This window comes from Camelus dromedarius, chromosome 3 (genome assembly GCF_036321535.1).
Source record: "Camelus dromedarius isolate mCamDro1 chromosome 3, mCamDro1.pat, whole genome shotgun sequence".
Taxonomy (NCBI): domain Eukaryota; kingdom Metazoa; phylum Chordata; class Mammalia; order Artiodactyla; family Camelidae; genus Camelus; species Camelus dromedarius.
In genome coordinates this window covers 47,784,952-47,805,877 of record NC_087438.1, presented here as the reverse complement: position 1 = coordinate 47,805,877, position 20,926 = coordinate 47,784,952, and the positions used below count along the sequence as shown (strand labels likewise).

Genomic DNA, 20,926 nt, shown 5'->3' with positions numbered 1-20,926 from the left:
TCAGCATTAAGAAGAATGCCAGGCATAAAGTAGGTACTCAATAAATAGTGAATGGATGAATAAATGGATGAATGGATGACTAGCTTGGTGAAACAGTAAGAGAATCGAATACCTTGGTTTTGTTTCCATGTTCACTAAGCAACTTTCTGATTATACCTTCACACATAAATTTGATTACAGAGAAACAAACATTCTAATCATGTTTGGACATGGACTGATACTCTGGTTCTTATGCATGTTTCTCCTCACTTTTTTTTTTGATGGGAATTTGCTCCTGAAAGGGAGATCTGCTTTTGAGTTTAGGGTCTTTCCAAGTGATCCCTGATCTTGGTGTGCATCTTCTTTTGGAACAGCACTAAGGACCCCCACCCTTGGATCATGGTAACCCTATCAAAACCCTGTCAAAGTAAGGGCCTTGTGTGAGGCCCTGTCTAGGAGGACAGCTCTGTCCCCTTTGTAATATTCCTAGGTTTATTTTTATTTTCAACTTGTAAAAGTTTTTAAGAACACATCTATCAAGAGACACAGATTATGAATTTAACATTTACCCCTCTTCTTTCTGCACCCTCATGATACAACTTTGATTTCCTTAAAAAAATTTTTTTAAGAAGTAGTGTACAGGGAAGTTAAAGGCAATGCTTTAATGCCAGGCATATCTAGATTCAGATCCTGGCTTTGTCATCTTGGAGATGCCAGTTGACCTTTGAAATCCTTGGTTTCCTCATCTGTATGATGAAAATATTAGTAGTACCCATGTACTAGGGTTGTTGAGAGGATTAAAAGAGACTGTACTTGTAAAGACTGTACTTGTCACAGTGCCTAGCACAAAGTAAGCAATCAATAAATGCCAGCTATTTGGAATGAGGAATAATTTTTACCAGGTGAATTGAAAACAATGCTAATTCTAACATTATTAACAGTATAATAGAGGAAGACAAACTTTTTTTCCTTTAAAAAATGTTTGATATGATAAATGTTTTGAGTGTTGTGTTATACTCTACTAAAGAGGAGTTGGGCACATTGTCTAAGCACAACAAGGCAGAAATAATGGGAAATAATGGCAAAACGTAGTGAGAATGCTACCTAAAAGGATCTCAAATCCAACTCTTTTATGGAGGGGTTGGTGGGTGGAAAAGGTTGAGTTAGTCCTCTCCTCTCTTAATATGTCTTAAAGGATATTAATCAAAGTTGAAAAATGAAGTTTTCTTCTACTTCCTGCATTCTGCACCTCAGCCCTGCCACCTAAGTTCTTTTCCTTCTGTTTATTTTTGTCTCTGTCTTTCATTTTGGAGCTTTCCTTAAATGTCTGGTGAGACTTGGCTATCCATTCAGACATATATAAGAGTAAGGCACTGAAAAGCAGATTGTAAGCTCTGTTGTGATGGAGGCATTTGTAGACACGTGGTCATCTCCATAGTGTGGTGGGGCACTTTTGTGTCAACAACTTTTCTGGTGTTTTGATTAGGAGAAATAAGCATGGCTCCTGGTATTCTGGGACCTAGAAGGGGTTATAGGGTTGGAGGTGGAAGGTCTCATTGCTCATTATGCTTAACTCTGATTAGTCTTTTGTTTTCATTTTGGTGCCTCATCCTTGCCCTCTACTGTACCTCAAGTTCTCAAGTCTGGGGCCTCTCTGGTTCAGTTACTATAGAGAATAAACTTCCCATTTTCCTAAGTTGAGACAAGAAAGTAGTTATCTGGCTTTATAGGGTAGGATAGAGTTCCAGTGTTCTTTTCAACCGGTTCTCCTGTTGTCAGAGCTGCTCTGCATCTCTGCCTTTTTCAAGTACCTTCAATTCCTGAGCCCTTCCTGGGCTCTCTATATAGAGAGACTCAGCTTGCTTCAGTTTGGCGTAGGCCCTAGATTTCAGGTTTCTGTGCTCTTTTAAACCGTTTTCCACTTCTTCATCTGCTTTTCATCTCCACAAATTTGTTAACATTCTTTGTCTGCTGCAATGTCTTTCCAGTTGTCTTTATACTTGTGAATTTATACCTTTAAAAAAATTTCCTTTACTGTCATTTTCAGGGGATTTCAGAAAAGAGAAGAGAGAAAAATATGTCTAACACATTAAACCAGAATTTTTGATTCTACTTTTAAAAAGTAGCTGTTAGATGATGTACTGGACATAGTTTCATTTTTAATTTTGAGTAAGAAAGATTGTATTTCAATATATATAATTTTTAGTAGGTTAGCAACTGGGAATTAAGTATTTTAAAAATCAAATTTAAGTTTAGTTCCAGTGATATCTTAGGAGTCGGCTTTTTTTTTTTTAGCCCTTGGGGAACTACATGAAATTGATCCAAATACATTGCCATGTAATTTTTCATGTTTTGTGTGTCATGAAAATTCGTCACAAAATCAATTTATTAATGGATCATCAGCTTTCATAGAACAAAGCCATTCTCTCCAGAAAGATTTATTTTTTAAACACAGAAAGGTTTATTTTTCACTATAACAGTCATTATAGTAAAATTTACAGATTAAGTATATATGCATATCTTTGAAAATGTATCATCCCTTGAGACAGAAGATGGGAAAGTATTTTTCTGACTTCTAGTTTCAGCACCAGAAATTCTGGGGTCACAATATCCAAGTATCCAAAGCATTCCACCAAACCATGGGGACTTTCTGCTACAAAGATATTTATTCATAAATTTTAAAGCAGTAAAAGGTATCCTTGTGAAGTTTTCCCTTGGGGCTCTGAAGTTACATGTATGCTGGACTGGCTCCTTTCCCCACCCCTTTCTTCTGCATTTTTAGTTCAATTTTCAGCTACATCTCTCAGCTATTACTTTTGTTTTGTCCTTAGTGTTCATTGTTTTTCTTTCTTTAAGAGTCACTAGATTGGCAGTTTGTTAAAAGACCAATTTGTGATTCCGTATGTTATGCTTTTCCTAGCACTCCTGTCAGGGAAGATTTAAAGAATTCTAAAATGAGGGCTGTCTCTTCTCTAGTTGGCCTGAAGTGGAAGTAGTCATTTGGATTTGCTTTGCTTATGCTGGTAATGATTGTACAGTCAGAGAAATGAATTTTAAGGCATGAAAGCTCTGCCTGCGTTTCACAAGGCTGTGTTGCCTATGGGGGTAAACATATCTCATGGTCCCTAAGAACTGAACAGAAGGAAAGCATTCTAATCTTGGAATTGGATTTTTCTGAGGGGATACATATTCACATAAATTAGAAAGAAAAACCATTAGGGAATTTTATTATGAAGAATATGTGAGCTGATAAGACATCTAAAAAATCAAAACAAAGGAGTATTTCAGTAATGGTCATGGATAAGCTACTAATTTATATTTCTTAACACCTTTCCCATTTCCTCATTTACCTCTTTTTTTCCTATGCAAGTAATATTTTTGCTCAGATATTTTGTGTTTTGTGTTCCTCAGAAGTATGTTCCAATACTATGTGGAGTGAATACTTATATTGTTACAAATGGATATAATGCTGGAATTTGGATTGTTGAGGAGGCAGGATGCCATCACATTGGTATTTTGATGATTTACTGTGATTCCATTATAACTTTTTTTTGGTTCAGAGGATTATTTCTTATAAAACATCACACATTTTTTTCCCTCTCACCTCAAGATCTGAGTAGATGAAATTAAGGCCCATGTTACAGGTACAAGAGAAATACATATATATTATATATTATATATATAAATTTTAATGATCTGTGTCTATAGAATTTTATTTTACAGAAAACTGTAGTACTCTGTGCAACAAAATCTAAAGTAAGAATGGCTCAGAAGTGAAAGAAACAAGGTGAAAATATCTCACACAGGTCACACAGGTCCATTTTAGTTGGAGAAAGTACATCTTTTACTAGGTAAGCTAATGGAAATCTTTCAGTATAAAAGAAAGGAGTAATATGAGCATATGACTCAAGGCAGTATTATAGAAATCATAGAGATGGACAAGGCTGTGAAAGAAGTAATCATCCCTGGCAGGGAGATTATCTAAAGTTGAGAGAGTTCTATTTATTTGGATAGTTGTGTTACTTTAGATTTGGGGGTTGGGGAAGAAGGCAACCAAACCAGATTTTAACCACCTAAGGCAAAAAGAACTCATTGAATGTATACTGGAGTATTTCCCAAAGAAGAGTTGAGCAACCTACAGCTTATCTATGCACCAGCAATGTCAGACTCTCTACTCACCTCTTATATCTACAGACATCTTTCACAGGGAAAATACAGCCATCTGGGACACCCAAGGTTTATATTTTATGGCTTCAAGCATTAGGGACCGTCTCTCCATCTTTTTTTCCTATGTAAACCTAAATTCCTGGGGGTGGAACTTTTTGGCCTTGACTGAGTGAGGGGCCCACAAGTGATTAACTGTAGTTAATAGGAAGGGGTCACATTGCAATAGGGCTGCCCTGTTGTGGTTGCATTGTAATGAGAAGGGAAAAGAGAGAGGGAAGAGCAGTTTCTGGAATAAGCAGAGGAGCCAGTAACAATACCTCAGAGTTTTCCACTGGAGAAGTGTATCTCCAAATCATCTGCTTCATGGGATTTAACTGGAAGAGATGATTTGATGCTTGGGCACAAAAATCTCATCAAACTACCAATGTATTCTGGTAAAATAGCAGTACCTGAAGGTTTACCAAGGTTTATTTTAACAACTTAGATATAAAAAGAGTAGTTTATTAATACTGATTTTATACATTTTCTCTAATAAACTGTTCATCTGGAATTGCAGCTAGAAAACATTGATAAATTGAATGCAGTTCTCTCATTTTATAGAGAAGAAATCCAAAAGGATAAATAACTTGATCAAAGTCACATGGCAAATTAATGAAAACATTGGGCTGAAATCCAAGTTTTACTTCTTATCTAGTGCTGATATTTTGATCTTATTATTTGCTTAGGAAGAGTTTATATTTTGCTAAAAAAATTTAAGGATGATGGGTTCTTATTTGCACAATCTCTGAGTAAAAGTATGTATAAATCCCCAGTCTCACTGTGTCCAGTGGCAGCAAGTTAACAGTAGGTCAAAACTTAAGCTCAGAAATTGAGAAATATCAGTTCCGCACAGTGCTTTCTCCCAAGTGAAAGATCAGTTCTGCCCAGAGGTGACTTGCAAATAGATCTGCAGGGAAAGCCAGGATTTAGGAAGCAGCTTTGGATTCCATCAGCTCTTAAGAGAATTCTATAATGCTAGATCAGGTTATATCAGATTTAATATGGCAATGATGATCTGATCAGTAAGAATTTCAAAGCAGAAATTACCAGTAACGGCCCCATGCATAAGGGACAGTCAATAAACATGTAAACAAATAAACAGGATAATTCTTGATAGGGATAACTGCCATAAAGAGAATAAAATAGGGGATGTGACAAAGAGTGATGGGAGAGTATATAAGATTAGGAAATCAGGAAAATTCTCTCTGAATTAACGAGTGATTCAAAGGAAAACTATCAAAATAAAAACTACATATCAATAACTTCAATATTGAAATTAGTCATATCAATAAAAACCCCAAATGATATTTGATAAAATTCAACATCCAGTCTTAAACACCTTAAAAGTGAGATATAGGGTTGCTCTTTCTTGACATAAAAAAGGAAAAACTAAGAATTTAAACCCAAAAGTTCACTTTATGAATGGTATAGCAAATCTAGCAACATTTCCCTTTAAGAAAAGAGAACAAAACAAAGGTGCTCTTTTTCACTATTATTTTCCAATATAATGCTGGAAATTATTTTTATCACAGTAAGATCTCTAAAAGAAATGAAAACTAAATATTAGGGGAAAAAGGAAACAAAATGTTATTTCAAGAAATAGAAGATACAAATTAAGCCATTCCCACCCTTCAAAAAGCTATTTAAGATATTAAAAGCATTCAGTAAAATGGGAAAATACAAGATAAATCTGTAAACACGTATATCTTTCCTAAATAACCAACTAGAAATAGTAACTAGAAAGAGATCTTATTCATAATGGCAGTAAATTATAAAATATGTGGAAGTTAATTTGAAATGTTCAAGGCACATAAAATAAACTATAAAAAAACTTTAATGAAAGAATTAAAAAAAAAACAAATGAATGCAGAGACAGCATGTCTGTGGCTAGCAGAGATATTTCCTAATTAATGTACAGATTTAACATATGCCCGTTAAAAACCAAAGAATACTTTATAGAGCTCAGTAAAATGATTACAAAACTGTTTTGGAAAAACAAATAGACAGAATTATCAAATATTATACTATGCGAAAAAAAAAACAATGAGGAGAAACTATCTTTGCTAGGTACTAGAATTTTAAAGTAAATGAATGGAAATGATATGGCATTAGTTCAAAAATGAAACAAAGGGTAATGAAAAGGAATAGAAAACCTAGTTTGCATATATTTTAAGTTTTATGTATGAACTCAATCTATCCAAATGATGGAGCAAGGAATAATGATTTAAGAATTAGTAAGAAAACCAGATATTTATATGAGGAAAAATCAACTTAGACCTTCACCTCACACTATATTTTTATCCCTTCTGCAAGAAGCTGCCCATCAAGACTTTACTGTTTTTGAAAACTAACATTAAATCATTGAAAAGTTGCCAGCTGTTTTCTTCTTATAAGGGTGGAGTCATCAATTATTTGGAAAAGACTTCCTTTGTTTTGGGAAAATCACCAGAATGGAGCTTTTTAATTACACAAATGTAGAACAAGTACTCAGTTGTGGCTTATGGAGGAAATTGAAGTGTCCTGTAAGCTGACAAGTTTGGTTTAGAAGTGTAAATTGGGTTTACTGATCGGCGTATGTACTTTCGGAATCAGAGGGGAGAAATATGTCTTGGTCTGTTTGTGCTGCTAACACAAAATACCAGACAGGGTAGCTTATAAACAATAGAAATTGATTTTTCACAGTTTTGGAGGTTGAAAGTCCGAGATCACCATTCCAACATGGTTTGGTGAGGGCTTTCTTTCCAGTGGACGTCTTTTTGTTAGCAGATGGAGGGATCCCTAAATTAGGAAGCCCACCAAAATGCGGGTTCTTGCCTCTGGCTGTGAAAGAATTCACACAGCAGAGGGATGAAGTAAACAGCCGCTTAGAAGGGGAAATGGGAGGAAAGTGCTTGAGCAGGAAGAAGGGAAGAAAAGCACCTGGTGAGGAAGAGGTGCTTGAGTGGGGAGTCATCAACCAAGATGGGTACAAGTACAGACAGCTTTGGCCCCGGTCGGGCTATGTGGACTTTTATGAGAGTCTTCCACCATCATGTCGACGTTTCAGGTGTGATAGAACCAATCAGATCGAGTTTTTCAGTCCTTGTCTGGTTATTGTCACGGCAGTCATCAACTGTCATGGCGCTGGTGGGTGTGTCATTTAGCATGTTAGTATTTTAAAATGAGTGTATAATGAGGCTCAAGGTCCACTGGAAGTCAAATCCTTCACCATCTTGGACTGAGCAGGTTCTAACCAGTTCTTGTTTCTTTTTTGCAGCTGCCTCCTGAGACTTAGATAAGAGTAACTGGTTTCTAATTGAGGGAGGGGCAGGGGTATGATCCTGGGGGCATTAGCCTTGGTAACAAAAAGGAGCGTTGCTTTTAATTAGAATGCCTGCAATCTAGTACACCCAGCATCCCGCTCAAAAAACCATCTCCAAAGAGTCTATTCAGCCATGAAGGTTTTATAGGGAAATGACAGAATAATCTCAGTTAATCGTTGAGATAGGTTGTCGGAGTCATCACCATTCCCCAGTGCCTGCAGGCTTGTCCTAATCAACTGCTTGAGCCTGCCCTTCTATGACTCCGGGAAGCCTGGGAGGCTTCAGGTTTTCTATGAACAAGAGGCAGGGGTTGGGGGTGCCCACAGGGTCCTGCTCCCTTTCACTTTCATTGTATCTTCATATTGTGGAAGGGGCTAGGGATATCTCTGAAGCCTCTTTGATAAGGCACTAATTCCATTTATGAAGGCTCCTCCATAATTTAAGCACCTTCCCAAAGCCTCCACCTCCTCGTACCATCACATTGGGTATTAAGATTTCAACATATAAATTTTGAGGAGATTCAAACATTCAAACTGTAGCACCATGGAATATGGATTTAGGCTGAACTGTCCTTGTAAAGTATTGTTAATTTTGGAAAAGATAGAATAGAATAGAAAAGAAAAGAAAAGGAAGAAAGAGAAAGATTAGATAGAGTGTATGTGTTTTGTTCAACTAATTGCTTACAAGAGATTGTCATACTGGACTGTGCCAAGAGGTTGTATAGACCTGATCTCTTTATGCTGGAGATAAAAAGTGGGAAAGGGAGTCATTAGGACTGGACTCAGTACACTAATACGTAGATTGGACCATTAGTGCCCTTCATATAGTGTTAGGACAACATTACTCAGATCTGGGAAATGCACTGCCACATTGGGTGTTCTAACTCCTTCTAGCAGTAGTACACTGAGCTACTGGGTTTTTTTTGTGGGGGAGGGAAGGTAATTAGGCTTGTTTATTTTTTAGAGGAGGTACTCGGGATTGAATCCAGGACCTCATGCATGCTAAGCATACGCACTACCACTTGAGCTATCCCCTCCCCCCGAGCAGTAGTACACTGTATTGTTGTTATTTCATCCCTGAATCTACAGTGTATTTTGTTAATTGTTTTACTTTTGCTATGCCTTGGAGAATTAAAGGAAATCTGTGTCCATGCTAGGAGAGAAACTAGTTGGGTAGAGTAGTATTCTGGAGAAGCTGGTTATCAGATGGCAGGAGTGACCTGCTAGACTCCAATAGTGGTGACAAATGATCAGGAAAACTGATTTATGGAATGTGTAATAGGTCTATGGGAGGGAAATCTACAGGAAGAATGGGTTTCTTACAGCTTATGGATGCAGATTCATGGTTTTTGTACTTTGGCTATTAAAGAAAATGTGACCTTGTTATGTAATCCCACATGTGTGTGGTCTGTGGATTACTGAGGCCAAGTCAGTTGTTCCTTTACTTATTCATCCATCCCACAAATATTTATTGGTTGCCTTTTATGTGCTGGGACTGGGCCAGGCATGTAGATACACTGATGACTAACAGAGTCCTTGCCCTTTAGGAGAAGACTCCTGGAAGTTAAATATTAACAAATCAAATTGTAAGGAGATGCAAAGGGAAATAGGAGAGGAAACAGAGAAATGAAAAAATAATAGATGGATATATGTTACTATGTAAACATTTAAATATCTATAAAATGAAAATCAATAAAGAAAGCTAAAAAATAAAGCAGACTGAGGAAATTACTTGTACTAAATATGCCAAGTGAGCTAATGAAATTTTAAGTACACCAGTCTTTAGTGAAAGCTAAAGCCCAACACCAAATCCCTAAAGAACAAAAGGACACTAATAGCATTCCAATAAGAGAAAACTTAAAAATATGCCTTCAGAGGGGAGGGTATAGCTCAGTGGTAGAGTGCACACTTAGCACACATGAGGTCCTGGGTTCAATTCCAGTACCTCCATTAAAAAAAAAAAAATTGAAAAGTAAATAAATAAATAAACCTAATTACCGCCCCTCTAAAATACTTTCAGTAGCAATTAAGTAAATTTTCCTAAAACAACAATAACCTAATATCTCTCACTTAATGAATTTAAAAGTGTGTATCAGAGAAGCATAACAAAAATCATAACATTTGAAAGAGGTTATGGAAAAATAAGCATTGCCATTGCCATTGTTGTTATAAATTAATTCTTAAATCTTAAATTCTTAATTTAATTCTTAAAAAGTGACTTAGCATTAAATATTGACAGCAGAAAAATATAAATGCCCTTTGACAACTGAAGATTCATCCTAAGACAAAATTTCACTGTTAATAGTAATCACCATCTAGAATGCTTACTTCACACCAGTCACTTTTCTAAGTGCTTGATGTATATTAACTCGTTTAATCTTCATTGCAGTTATATGAAGTAGGTACTTTTATTTTCCCCGTTCTATAGATGAGGAAACTGAGGGACACCAAGTTTAAATAAATTGCTTAAGATTACATGGCCAATGGCAGAGCTGAGATTTGAAGCTCCTGGGACTGTATTTATAATCACTGCATCATGATGTTTCAATGAAAAGGAAAAAGTGCTGTATAAAAAGATGCTTGTAGCATCATCATTTATAATGTAAAAAAAAAAAAAAATTGGGGCAAAACTACACGTTCCACAAGGGGAATGGTTATATATGCATTCAATAGATTCAATGAGAGTTGTTCAGAACTTTTGTTTTCCCAGGGTGCAATAGTACAGGACACCAATTTCACAAAAGTGTTACTTGTCCTTTTGCAAACCCTTTCTGTGTCCCTGTATCTTTGAGCCATTCATAAAGATCAGGAGGCCCTGTCCCGATTGGGCACTTTATTATTTTCTGCTGCAGCAGCTCGTGGCTCCATATATTATGTCATTAAATGGACTGAATGTGGCTGGAATGAAAGTTCTTTAAGCATATAAATTACCATCTTCCCTGGATACTTCAGCTACATTTAATGAACTCATACATTACTTTGACCTCATGCTCTCACCCTTGTTACTTCACCCAAGTAAAGCTGTTTCTTACCATAAATATATTCACTTAGTTATCAACATATTTCTTACCTTAAAGGGCTGTGAAGATCTAAGTAGGGTTTTGTGCTGTAAATGTTAGTAAAAGAGTTTCAAAATATTAAAAGCAATTTTATTTACACAGAAGCAGAAGAAGAAACAAGATAAAGAGAAATTATATATTTTAGCATGTCTTTTCATATTTTTTCCTATTAATTATAAAAATAAAACATCCCATTTAATAGATGTCTACCATGTGCCAGTAACTATGCTAAACTCTCTACATAATTTATTGCTTTTAATTCTCTCAACAGCTGTAAAAATAGGTATTATTTATTATCACCACGTCACAGATGAGAACACAGAAGCTTGGAGAAGTTGAGTAACTTGCCCCAGGTCACACAATTCATAAATGGAAGAGGCAGGACTTAATCCCAGATCTGTCTGAATCCAGAAATCAAGCTGTTGATCATACCAATACTATCTTTCCTTCCTCTTCTTTTCCAAAAATAAATTTAGATTTACTTTCTCTAATGTTTAGTTCTATGATGAAGTTCTAACTCTCTGGTTACAAATAGCATTATAACCAGTTGCCTTGGAAATGAAGAGGGTATCATAAATTAAATCTAGAAGTGGCTTACCATTTTGAATATGAAAAAAATAGTGGATTTATGAAGTTCTGTAAAGAGAGCCTTGCTGTATGATGAAATAAAGAAGAAAAACCAAGTAAGGGAGTGTAAAAGTGGAATAGAGAATACTCCCTCAACAAATGTACATGTATGTTTTACATGTACATTTATATTTACTAAAAAGGACTATTATATACAATAAATGCTAATTCCAGTAGGGAATGAAAATTTGAAATTATCTAAATATAAACTGATTTCTGCAATTGCAGCTCTTCTTCCAGAAGTATCCCTTTTTTCCTTCTTCTGCTGGCTCAACCATATAAAATGCAGCCATACACACAGAAATCTCACTTATACCAAAGACTTTGTCATCTAATTCAAAGGATAGCACCTGTTCTGGAGTGGTCAGTTTTACCATTTTTGATACCATGAGTAACTTCCAATAGTTCTCTTACTTTTCTTCCTTTAGCTTATTTTTTAACTTGAGAATAAAAAGTTCTTACAAATGTAGGCAACGACTGATTATTATGAAGCCATGAAATAAGCAGCCACCGTAACTGATTTTAAGCCTATTCTGTCATATAACTCACTTTGGTAAACACACTTTTACAACTTAGCCCCTCTGGTCAAGCTCTCACTTCTGAAAGTCAGTCTGTCAGGGACAGACTCCCTCCAACAGCATGTCTCTGAGAGGTACCCAACCAACAGTAGTCTCACTTGAGTAACCACACTTCTACAGATGATGTCAACCCAGTTATACCTCTGAGAGTTCACCGATTCCTGAACTTTGTGCTTCCCTAAGTTCTTACATAGTATAAGACTGGCAATGTGTTCTGCTTGAAAAGACTGTGTCTGACTAGCATCTCTTACTATGACAAGCAATAAATTAGCTTTGTCTTTTTATTTCAGATGTTGAGTGATGGTCTCACTGGACAGTTTTGGAGGTTCCACTGAGATTATTTTGAAGACCCTCATTTGGCAGCATTCCAGGAAACTCTGAGGCCAACAGGTACACTCATAGGACACCTTGTGCCAAAATTCTGTTTACTCTTCAGATATGTTGTCAAGTGAGTCATTTTCAACCATAATCTGATCTCTGACTAGTTACATTGAGTTCATGTTGCTGACTTTATTTTGTTATTCTAGGATTTGTAACCAAATATGTCTTTCTTTAGGCCTAGATCTTTGTACAGAGCAATGAGATCTTTTGGTTTAGAGATATAACTTTTGCCAAGTAATTAGACCTAGGTCTTTGTATGAGATCATTAGACCTTTTGTTTCGGAGAGGTATGCCATTTGAGAAATGGGTTTGGGTTTTTTGGGGGTTTTGTTTGTTTGTTTGTTGCCATTAACCTACTTATTCTCCTGCTGCTTGCCTTGCTTTTGCTGCTGTTTATCTCTATGTACAAAGTCTTGTTTCATGTGTTTTTGCTTTGTCCTGGGTTGTTTTGTTTCTTTTGAATGTGTAAGGGAGTGTTCCATAGGGAACAGGTTGGAGGATAAGCCTGGTAAGTTTTTAATTCAATGCAAGCCAGACTTAAGGGCTAATAATTAGAGATCTGTTAGACCAGCAATCAATTTGTAAAAAAAAGAGGTTGCCGTACTTTGTTTATGGTCCCCTATGAAGCCTTCATGAAGGCACCCTCTGTTGTTAATTTGTTCACTTTGTTTTGTCCTTGCTCAAGAGTCAAGGATTGTCAGGTTGTTGATGGTATGGCCCCTTACCAGTCTCTACTTGGTTGGGGAACCCTAATATCCTTCAAAAGCCCACATTGTAGACTGACTTCAGTGGTCTGTCTTTCTTGTGTGTTATGGGTTTATGTATGCCAAAATCTCTTGCTCCTCCTGGAAGAGCTTCTATTTCCTTTAAGAAGCACTGTAATCTAACTTTTGCACTTTTCTTGATAAACAGCCCCCCAAGTTTTTTTGACTTCAAATAATGATGTCAAGTTTAGCATGTCCAAATCTTTAAATTAATATCATTAAGAACTTTAAAAATATTAAAAGACAAAATACCAAATAATCAGTAGTCAACGTCTTTAATTGTCATGCTAAGGCCTCAAAAAAATTTTAATGCAAGACAATCTCTCTCAAACCTTTTGAAACGTGTTCACTTTGCATTTCTCTTTTGTTTTTGACTCAGCTTTATTTGGCTTTCTAAATGAGTTATTCTTTTTTCAGGGTTTTCTCAGGGAAAGAACGTTTATGTTATAAAATTTCTAGACCAGAAGGTTGAATTAGAATTCTTATATAGAGCCAAGTTAAGGGACATAATTAAGGATTTTCCTAAACTTTGGAATACAGGCAGATATTTGGTACAGAATTTAATATTTTGTTACACAGTTAATTTCCTCTATTACATATTTGTACCAAATAATTTATCTAATGCTTAGCATCTCACATAGGGAAGATGCTTAATAAGCAGAAAGATAGAAAAGATTTAAATCACCCAGTTATATAAACAAAAGAATTTGTATTAAGAGAGCAATAAAAATGAAAAATTGACTACAGTTAGACAACTTTAGAAATAATTATTTAAAGGGAAAAAAATTGAAAAAAGGTTCAAATTGTAAACAAAACAAAAATGAAAAATATACTTCAGGAAATATTCTAGAAGCTGGAGTAAACCCACAATTAGAGAGATGTATCTTCTCTTGTCATAAATGGGATCAAATCTGAAATAAGGAGTTTAATAATAAAAAAGAAAGTAAAATATAAAATTTCCAATGTAGGAAATATTGCCAGAGCCTTAGGAAGTAAATAAGCTGAAACTCAGTAATGTTTGGCTCACTAGTTAAAAAATAACTAAAAAGTCTTTGTTCTCTAAAAATTGGGAGCCTGTGGATAGGAAAACCTGTAGATATTGCAAATACAATGGTAATTGAAAGAATTAATGTTCCATATGGGCTAAGACATAGAAGGACAATTATCCAACATGTGTCCATTGTTGCTGCTCCAGGGCGACATTAAACCCAGCACTTCCCTTTCCTTCTTCTAAACTCTCAAAAGGACTAATACAGCTTTTTTGTTGCTATGGAGCTATCATGTTTACCCTTAATCTCTTTACTATAGAACACCAGATCCCTAAGAACAAAATCTTAAAGATGTTTGAAAACTAAGAAAGACTTTCAATACAAAAAATAAAGAGAGAAATTTTAACTTAAAGTAAAAATGACTGTGCCATGTGGTGAAAGAATATAACAAAAGACAAATTTGAGGGTATATAGTAAATTTTGGAAGGTGTGAGGAAAAACAAGGTTTATGTACCTTGGCTTATTGAAAGCCCTAAAATAATGAAAATTTCTAAGAATCCTAAGTCCTTTCCTGAGTCTCAACCTGTAATTGATACTTTGGAATCATGATCAGCAGGGCATTCCTTTCTTCTCTGTGACACAATTCATGCAAATTTAATAGGTAGGGATTTACTTTGCAAATGGAGCCACTAGATAAAATGAACTGTAAAAGGATTACTTTTTAAAATCCCAGAAATTTTCTGACACACAACAAAATTATAGCTGATAGGGCTAATAATATACCTCCACTATGTATGACCTAAGAAATCACTGAAGAAATAACTGGTCCCAGAATCCCAATGGGCAAAAGAGTCTATGAACACAGGCAGATTAATTAAAACAGAGCCCTTAAAAGTCTTCCTGGATTATATAAACTTTTCTTTTTTTGTACAAACATGAGAAAGTTAGACCATGCTCTAAAGGTCTTAACTCACCAACATGGCACATGCTTAAGACCTATTGCCTATTATAAAGCCAGTTCCTTAATTCAGTAGCCATTACTAAGCTGAGTTCCTCAGAACGATTACGGGCCTCAACTAAATACGTGAAAAAAATCTTCAGATCTTGTACTGTGGTTACCTTTAAATCCAATGTTAGCATATATAGTAACTCTTTATTGCAAATGAAAAACACCTATCATATTTATACTAGTTAATTAATAAGTTATAAATACTGATATTTTCTTCTTCTCATATTATTATCCTTTGGTGAAACACTCTATTACGGCACCTCTACAACCCTTACCCAATAGAGTCTGATTATGTTTCTAAAATTTAATGACCAGAACAGAATTTTTGCTCACTCCAGTATCAGCTGCTGACTTAATATTCTTTGTTGCTCCAATACTGACAATATTATTTGTTGATGCGTTTTATAGCAAAAAAAACCTACCAATGGACTAGAATAAAGATTCCAGAAATAAACTCTCATGTATATGGTCAAGTGATCTTCAACAGGGGTGCCAAGACCATTCAATGGGGAAAGGACAATCTCTTCAACCAATGGTTTTGGAAAAACTGGATATCCACATGCAAAGGAGTCAAGTTAGGCCCTAACTGTACACCATATACAAAAATTAACACAAAAATGTATTAATGAACTAATAGAAGACCTAAAACTAAAATCCCTAGAAGAAAACTTATGGAAAAAGCTTCATGACATTGGTCTTGGCAAGAGTTTCTTGGATATGACACAAGAAAAGTCACGGGCAGCAAAATGAAAAATAGACAAGTGGGACTACATCAAACTTAAAAACTTTTGTGTGCCAAAGAACACAATCAGCAGAGTGAAAAGGGAAAAAATATTTGCAAATTACATATCTGATAAGGAATTAAGATCCAGAATATATAAAGAACACCTACAACTAAACAACAAAAAGTCAAATAATCTGATTAAAAAATGGACAAAGGACTTAAATAGATATTTCTCCAAAGATAATATATAAATGCATGACAAGCATATATAAAAGATGCTCAGTGTCACTAATTATGATCATCACAGAGAAATGCAAATCGAAACCACAATTAGATATCACCTTACCTCTATTATAATGACAAATATAAATTTAAAAAATAGAAAATAACAAGTGCTGGTGAAAATGTAGAGAAATTGAAACTCAGTGCATTGTTGGTAGGAGTATAAAATAATACAACTGCTAAGGAAAACAATATGGAGATTCCTCAAAAATTATAAATAGAACTATCATATGATTTGGCAATCCCATTCCTGGGTATATATCCAAAAGAATTGCAAGCAAGATCTCAAAGTGATATTTGCGTACCCATTTCATAATAGCATTATTCACAATAGCTAAAAGGTAGAAGCAATCCAAGTGCCCATCAACAGACAAATGGATAAACAAAATGTGCTATATATATACAATCGAATATTACTCAGCCTTAAAAAGGAAAGAAATCCTGTCACATACTATAACATGGATGAACCTTGAGGACATTATGCTAAATGAAATAATCCTGTCACAAAATAACAAATATTGTGTGATTACACTTACATGAGATCTAAAGTAGTCAAGTTCATACAAACAGAAAGTAGAATGGTGGTTACTAGAGGTTGGGGGGAGAAGGAAAAAGGAAATTGTTGTTATAATGGGTATGAGTTTCAGATTTGCAAGATCAAAAAGTTCTGGAGATCTATGAATATCCTTAACACTACTGAACTGTTAAAAATAGTTAAGATGGTAAATTATATGTTATGTGTTGTTTTTTTTTTAACCACGCACAAGAAGACCAGACTTGTTTAATAGTGAGTAGAACGTTCCCTCTCATAAAATCCAGTTCCTTACCAAATTGTTCAAACTGTTCAAATGACTGAACTGTGACCTTCTCTAGGGCATTTCAAATTACTAAAATAAAATTGTAAATATATAAATTAATAGCTGGTATTCTTTCAAAATAACTCACTTTTTAAAACTGCTATAGAAAAAAAAAGGTTTTAAAATCTTAGGTACTCTTTAAAAATAAATAATAAATACATTACTTACTGAGTGCCTTTGTGATACCTAAAATAATTGCTGTAATAAAAGTTGAAACTCAAGGTAAAAGAAGTATTATAGAAGTTAGTACATCATGCTGTAGATACCTTAGAAATATTTCAGAAGTACTATTAAAGTATTTTACCAGAATAGCAAACTAGATAGACTGGCAAAAGTCCTTAAACAAGGTCTTCATATAAACAACAACAACAGAATAATAGTAAGTTCACAGGGAAGTTAAAGAATGCCATAATAGATACACAAAATCTGGACCCCCAAGTTCTTAAAAGAAACACTGGGAATGATCTGTTTTGAGATCCGTAAGGATAAGATCCAGCAAAAACAGATCTATGGCATGAGAGGAAACCTCAAATTGACATTTGCTAAAATTTATGAACCAGTTTGTCACAGTCTGGATAAGTTTGCCATATTGTAACACCTTTCTCCTTTAGTGGTTTAAGGTATTCTACTGACTTAGCCTCTGATAGTTCCCTTCCTAGTAATAATGACTTGCCCTGTCTAGACCGGGGTTCGTAAAGAATGGCTTCCAGAGCAAATCTGGCCTGCCACCTATTTTTGTAAATAAAGTGGAACTTTGTAAAATAAAGTTATTGGAAAACAGTTGCAGTCATTCTTTAACACATTGTCTATGGTTGCCTTTGCACTATAGCAGCAGAGTTGATAAGTTGTGACAAAGAATGTATGGCTCATAAAGCCAAAAATATTTAATATCTAGCCTTTTACAGAGGAAATTTGCTGACCTTTGGCCTAAATAATTATCATCATAACGTTATAATTCAGCTCATCCAAGCTATTTTTAGTTCAGCCATTTTAATAAATGATATGAGTATACTGCTCTAACTTTACCAGTAATCATATTCTGTGCATACAATACATAAATGAAGGAAAAATGTCCGTGCACTAGGGAAATTGAAAAATGAAAACAGTAATTTTTTTGTCATACAATACTCAGAGATAATATGTTTGCAGCTCCATCAAAGTCAAGTTATCTTGTGTACAGCTTTTTGCTCTTTTTTCTATAAAAGGAATCAGGCTTCTCACTGCCAGTCCAGGACCAATATAATTATTCTGTTGAATTATTAGTTAGGCCATTCCAAGGGCATGAGACTTGTGGTGGCCAGTATCCAAGATTGTCCCTAATAATTCTCACTTCTTGATATTCATGCCTTTGTATATTTCCCTTGTAGACTGTACCCCTCCTACATTGTATCAAGGTTGGCCTATGTGAACAATAGAATAAGGCAATAGTGAGGGAATGTCACTTCCAAAGTTAGGTTATAAAAGATGCCTTGCTGTCTCTAATATCATTCCCTATGGGGGAAGTTAGCTTCCATGTTGTGAGCAGCCCAATAGAGAGGTCCGTGTGGCAAAGAACTGAAATATCCTGCCAATGGTCAGTGAGAAACCATGGGCTCCAGTCAACAGCCATGTGAGTGAGTATTCTTGGGGCAAATCCTACAACCTTATTCAAGCCTTCAGCAAACTGTACCATGGCTGATGTCTTGACTGCAATCTCAAGAGGAATACTGAAACAGAATCATCCTGATAAGATGGTCCCAGACCCTTGACCCTCCATGTCTAAGCTAAAGGAAAGGCAACCTAGCTATCTAAAACAAACTCGAGAATCTTTGAGACTTTTTTCATGATCAGGTCTGGCAAATTTGGGATCATGGTTTTGAAATGCCTTCCAGTCCCTTCCAGTTATACTCACTTGTCTCACTGTTGTTAAATGTGTATATTCCAGAGTCTTAAATACTTTAGTGCAGCCACTGTCCTGACGGATGATTCAACAAATGATTCAATAGACCAATGGAACAGAATAGAGAGCCCAGAAATGAACCCACAAACTTTTGGTCAACTAATCTTCGACAAAGGAGGCAAGAATATACAATGGAATAAAGACAGTCTCTTTAGTAAATGGTGTTGGGAAAACTGGACAGCAGCATGTAAAGCAATGAAGCTAGAACACTCCCTTACACCATACACAAAAATAAACTCAAAATGGATCAAAGACTTAAACATAAGACAAGATACAATAAACCTCCTAGAGGAAAATATAGGCAAAACATTATCTGACATACATCTCAAAAATGTTCTCCTAGAACAGTCTACTTAAGCAATAGAAATAAAAGCAAGAATAAACAAATGGGACCTAATTAAACTTACAAGCTTCTGCACGGCAAAGGAAACCATAAGTAAAACAAAAAGACAACCTACAGAATGGGAAAAGATTATTGCAAATGAAACCGACAAAGGCTCGATCTCCAGAATATATAAGCAGCTCATATGACTTAATAAGAAAAAACAAAGAACCCAATCCAAAAATGGGCAAAAGACCTAAACAAGCAATTCTCCAAGGAAGAAATACAAATGATCAATAGGCACATGAAAAAATGCTCAATATCACTAATTATCAAAGAAATGCAAATCAAAACTACAATGAGGTATCACCTCACACCTCAGTCAGAATGGCCATCAGTTTAAAGTCCACAAATGACAAATGCTGGAAAGGCTGTGGAGAAAAGGGAACCCTCCTACACTGCTGGTGGGAATGCAGTTTGGTGTAGCCACTGTGGAAAACAGCATGGAGATTCCTCAAAAGACTAGGAATAGACTTACCATATGACCCAGGAATCCCGCTCCTGGGCATATATCCAGAAGGAACCCTACTTCAGAATGATACCTGCACCCCAATGTTCATAGCAGCACTATTTACAATAGCCAAGACTTGGAAAAAGCCTAAATGTCCATCAACAGATGACTGGATAAAGAAGATGTGGTATATTTATACAATGGAATACTACTCAGCCATAAAAACCGACAACATAACGCCATTTGCAGCAACATGGATGTTCCTGGAGAATGCATTCTAAGTGAAGTAAGCCAGAAAGAGAAAGAAAAATATCATATGAGATCACTCATATGTGGAATCTAAAAAACAACAACAACAACAACAACAACAACAACAAAAACAAAGCATAAATACAAAACAGAAAAAGACTCACAGACATAGAATACAAACTTGTGGTTGCCAAGGGGGCGGGGGGTGGGAAGAGATAGACTGGGATTTCAAAATTGTAGAATAGATAAACAAGATTATACTGTATAGCATAGGGAAATATATACAAGATCTTATGGTAGCTCATAGAGAAAAAAAGTGACAATGAATATATGTATGTTCATGTATAACTGAAAAATTGTGCTCTACACTGGAATTTGACACAACATTGTAAAATGATTATAAATCAATAAAAAATGTTAAAAAAAAAGATTCAAAGACAAAACAAACAAACAAATCAGAATGAAATCATGTCCACAGACTTTCAAACTGAAAATAAAATTTCCACTGATGAAACCTCACCTTCAAGGAAAATTAACAGCTGTGGTAAAAATCTGCACAATCCCTGAAGGTCTCCCCTAAAGCTTTGATTGAATGAGAATCAAAAGGAAGGATGGAAAATAAAGAAGTTCCTGTATAAACTTAGAAAAAAGCTGACTTTGCTGTAGCAAAGGTAACAAGTATCCACAAAAACCAGTTTTAAACTCATTTAATCGATCAAGAATAACTTGTCTCAGTATGCCCCTCATGACATCAGCCTATCAGGGACAGGCTAACTCCAATAAACACAACTCTGAGTGCCGACTAATCAAACAACAGCCTCACCTGGGTAACTATGGACAACAGATGATGTCCACCCACTTACACCCCTGACAATCTGATGACTCCTGGTACTCCATGCTCCCACCAAACAAAGACCTTATGTAAGGTCAGCAGTTTGCTCTACTTGGAGAGACTGTGCCTGACCAGCAATACATTTAGCTTTGTCTTTTTATCTCACATGTTGGGTGGTGGTCTCAACATCCTTTGGCAAACTCTCCTGATTCCTTTATCATTTTTTAAACCTCTTCCCATTTAATAGTACTAATAGTGATAGTAATGATGATGATGATGATGATGTAACCTCCATTTACTATATACCATGCACTGTG

General features: G+C 35.5%; 1 protein-coding gene and 1 pseudogene across 4 annotated transcripts in view; both read left to right on the top strand.

Annotated features, from left to right (window-relative positions):
- Positions 1-12,053: 12,053 nt before the first annotated feature.
- Positions 12,054-20,926, top strand: part of LOC105084784 (large ribosomal subunit protein eL29-like) — a 90,088-nt pseudogene continuing 81,215 nt past the window's right edge.
- ZNF366 (zinc finger protein 366) overlaps positions 12,063-20,926 on the top strand; it is a 265,929-nt gene continuing 257,065 nt past the window's right edge. For 2 of the 4 annotated variants that reach the window (XM_064481434.1, XM_031446665.2), the window contains exon 1: positions 12,063-12,140. The gene's annotated coding sequence lies outside the window, so the exon portion shown is untranslated. Of the gene's footprint in view, positions 12,199-20,926 lie in introns of all 4 variants that reach the window. The other 2 variants (XM_064481435.1, XM_064481436.1) reach the window with 2 other exon arrangements.